Below are 4,579 nucleotides of genomic sequence, written 5' to 3' on the forward strand. Positions count from 1 at the left end.
TCAGAATGGATTAAAGACTTAACTGTAAGACCTGAAACCATAAAACTCCTAAAAGAGAACATAGGCAGAACACTCATTAATATAAATCATAACAATGTTTTTTTAAATCAAAAGAAATAATAGCAAAAATAAATAAATGGGACCTAATTAAACTTAAAAGCTTTTACACAGCAAAAGAAATCATTGACAAAATGAAAAGACAACATTCTTAATGGGATAAAATATTTGCAAATGATATTACTGATAAGGGGTTAATATCCAAAATATATAAACAGCTCATAGAACTGTATATATATATATATATATATATATATATATATATATATATATATATATAAAAGCAGAAGCCCTGAATAGACATTTTTCCAAAGAAGACATACAGATGGCCAACAGGCACATGAAAACATGCTTAACACCATTAATCATCAGAGAAATGTAAACCACAGTGAGATATCACCTCACACCTATCAGAATGGCTATCATCAAAAATCTACAAATAAATGTTGGCTAGGATGTAGAGAAAAGGGAACTCTTGTACACTGTTGGTGGGAATGTAAATTGGTGCAGCCGCTATGGAAAACAGTATGGAGGTTCCTCAAACTGAAAATAGTACTACCACTCTTCTTCACGGTGATATGGAGGCCATTAGCTGCTTCAGGACAAAGGTGAATATCTCTTTCCAAGCCACTGGTTGTCAGAAACTCATTGAAGTGGACAATGAATGAAAACATCGTACCTTTTATGAGAAAGGTATGGCCACAGAAGTTGCTACTGATGTTCTGGCTAAAGAATGGAAGTGTTATGTGGTTTGAATCAGTGGTGGGAATGACAAACAAGGTTTCACCAGGAAGCAGGTGTCTTGATCCACGACCAAGTCCGCCTGCTACTGAGTAATGGGCATTCCTGTTACAGACCAAGGAGGACTGAAGAAAGAAAGTGCAAATCTGTACAGGGTTGCATTGTGGATGCCAATCTGAGTGTTCAACTGGGTCACCATAAAAAAAGGGGAGAAGGATATTCCTGGACTCACTGATACTACTGTGCCTCGTTATCTGGGGCCCAAAAGAGCTAGCAGAATCTGCAAGCTTTTCAATCTCTCTAAAGAAGACGATGTCTGCCAGTATCTTGTGAGAAAGCTCATAAACAAACAAGGTAAGACACCTAGGACAAAAGTACCCAGGATTCAGCATCTTGTTACTCCACGTGTTCTGCAACAAAAACATTGGCATATTGCTCTGAAGGAACAGCAACTAAGAAAAATAAGGAAAAGGCTACAGAATATACTAAACTTTTGGCCAAGAGATTGAAGGAGGCCAAAGAAAAATGCCAGGAACAGACTGCCAAGAGTCAAGGCTGTCCTCTCTGAGAGCTTCTACTTCTAAGTCTGAGTCTAGTCAAAAATGAGATGTTCTAAAGTAACAAATAATAAGATCAGACATCAAAAAAACAATAAATAAATAAATAAAATAAAAATAGCACTACCATATGATCTAGCAATTCTACTCCTGGGTATATAACTGGAAAAAAAATGAAAACACTGTTTTGAAAATATATATGCACCCCAATGTTCACAGCATTATTTACAAAGGCCAAGATATGGAAGCATCCAAATGTCCATCAACAGATGATTGGATAAAGAAGATGTGGTGTGTGTGTGTGTGTGTGTGTGTGTGTATGTGTGTATGTCTATATCTATATATAATGCAATATTACTCAGCCATAAAAAAGAATGAGATTCTCTCATTTGCAAAAGCTTGGATGGACCTAGAGAGTATTATGCTTAGTGAAATATCAGATAAAGACCCATTCTCTACTTTATCACTTATATATGAAATCTAAAAAGTGAAACAAATGAATGTATGTAACAAAACAGAAACAGACACAGAGAATAAACTAGTGGTTATCACTGGAGAGAGACAAGGTAAGGGTATGGGATTAAGAGGTACAAACTACTATGTACAAAATAGATAAGCAAGTAGGATATATTGTACAGCATAGGTAAATATAGCCAGTTTTGTAATAACTCTAAATGAAGTATAATCTATAAAAATATCACATCAGTCTATTTTATACCAGAAACTAATATAATATTGTAAATCAGCTATTCTTTAATAAAAAATAAACAATTCTTTTTAAAAAAAGAAGATATTGTTGGATCACTGATCACTCTAGCTACAGATTTGTAGGTATATCCATGATTTAACAAAAGAAAAGAAAAACAAGTTGAAGATTATATTTAGAGTATTTTTCTTTAGAAAATAAAGCTATAAAAGACAGCTTTATTAGGATATAGTCATTCATGTAAGTATATAAACAAGGGAAATTGAAACCACAATTTTTCTTATTCTAGTTAGTCTAAGGAGAATGTATTAAGAAAGTGTGAGGGTAATATTAGAAAATTATGAAAAAATACTATTTTAACTCATTTTGGAAGTGTCATTATTTCTAATTTTCAACCAAGTGTTTTAATGTGTATTTTAATCTCATGTTTCTTATTTGAATATATTTAATAACTAAAGTTTCCATTAATTTAACTAGACATTTAAGCACAGAAAATGTACAATAATAGCTCAGGTACCAGATCTTTAGAAACTCAGTTTAGGGAAGGAAATAAATTGTAAAAATATTGAAAAATATATATAACAATTTAATACACACATTATATATTACTTTAGAGAAGGAAGAGAAAATGTCTAACTGTCCAGAGAGAACAGGCAATGGTTTACCAAGCAGATGATGTTTGATCAGAATCCCAAAGGATGGGTTGGAGTTCAGTCATTAACAGGGCTACTGGGATACATTAGGGTGAGTTTAAACTACTCATGGAAGTTTGAGTAATATTAGTTTGAAAATGTAGTCAAGGTTTCAAATATCAAGGGTTTTGTATAACTTACTAATGATAATGAAAATAGTTACCATTTCTTAAGCAGTTACATGCCATTCACTGGTCTAAGTAGCTTGTGTCAAATGTTTTTTAATTTTTTATTTTGAATGGCATTAAAACTTTGGTAAATTAACTGTCATTTTACAGATGATGAAAGAGAAGCTAGATATCTTAGTTATGGATTTTACTTTCTGGCAATGTGACCAAAAGCATTGAGGAAATCAGAATTAAGAAATAGTGACATGGTCATTGTTTTAGAATGCCAAGGTAAGACTACTATAGATATCCAAGGAAGAAATATTAAAAACACAAATTAATGCAGTAGCATTAGAAAATGGAGATAGCATACATGATTTATGTGATATTTGGGATCCTTAGCTGACAGAATATGGTAATCTGCTGGATCTTTAAAATCAGGAAAAAAAATACAGTCACATTTGACCATGTGTTTAGGTGCCTGAATAAATAAAACTGCTATTAACTAAAATTGTGAAAACAGTGAAAAGAAAGTGTCTCATTCTTACCTTGAGGAAATCATAAATTCAGACTTTTTTCAATTTTTATTTTTATTTGGCCACACCACGCAGCATGTGGGATCTTAGTTTCCCCACCAGGGATCGAATCCACAACGCCTGCATTGGAAGCACAGAGTCTTTAACCACTGGACCATCAGGGAACCCCCATAAATTCAGATTTAAACTTAAAGATATTGAGTTTTCTGGATATTCAATTGAAGAATATTTAGAAAAAATTGGAAATATATGTTTTGGCTCCATACGGAGATGTGGCAGGTCTTGAAGACCATCATCTTGTAGACAGAAATTGAGATCATGCATATGGATATTATTTCCTTGATTAACAATGAATTCTAATTGAGTCAGTCATACTGTACTGATGTGATATTTCCCAATTATCGAACAATTCTAAATAATAGAATCAGAACAGGAAGTATAGTCTTTGAGAGGCTGGTTTGTCCTCTTTTCTTAGCTTAAATGCAAGTTGATTATCTGCCTTTATTTCTGTTTTTTTTTTCTGAGTGATATAATGCCATAGAGATATCTTCATAAAAAATAGCTTAAGAACACAGAAATATATCCACATAAATATGCCCATTTAATTTTTGACAAAGGAGCAAAAGCAATTCAATTGAGGAAGGTTAGCTTTTTCAACAAATGATGCTGGATAAATAGGGCATTCCTAGACAAACAGATGAAACTTAACTAAACCTTACCCTATATTCAGAATTTAACTCAAATGGATCATGAATTTAGATGTACAACACAAAACTATAAAACTTATAGAAAAAAATGGAAAATATTTGGGAACTGGGACTAGGAAAAGAATTCTTAGACTTGACACCAAAAATACAATACATTAAAAAAAATTGATAAATTTGACCTTATCAAATTAAAAAATTTGCTCTGTGAAAGATTGTGTGAAGAGGATGAAAAGGCAAATTATAGACTGGAAGAAAACATTTGCCAAAAAAAATAGCAAAACAAAAAGAACCCTGAAACCTCAACAGCAATATAATTAGAAAATGGTTAAAGTGCATAAACAGAAATTTTACTACAGAGGATAAAAAGATGACAAATAAACAAATGAGAAAAAGTCAACATCTAGAAATGCAAATTAAAAATACCATGAGATATCACTACACACCTACCAGAATGGCTAAATATAAAATTAATGATC

At 32.3% G+C, this 4,579-nt stretch overlaps 1 pseudogene; it reads left to right on the forward strand.

Annotated features, from left to right (window-relative positions):
• Positions 1 to 584: 584 nt before the first annotated feature.
• Positions 585 to 1,404, forward strand: LOC132520289 (small ribosomal subunit protein eS6-like; annotated as a pseudogene).
• The last annotated feature ends 3,175 nt before the right edge of the window (positions 1,405 to 4,579 follow it).

The sequence above is a fragment of the Lagenorhynchus albirostris genome, chromosome 5 (assembly GCF_949774975.1).
Source record: "Lagenorhynchus albirostris chromosome 5, mLagAlb1.1, whole genome shotgun sequence".
NCBI classification, from domain to species: domain Eukaryota; kingdom Metazoa; phylum Chordata; class Mammalia; order Artiodactyla; family Delphinidae; genus Lagenorhynchus; species Lagenorhynchus albirostris.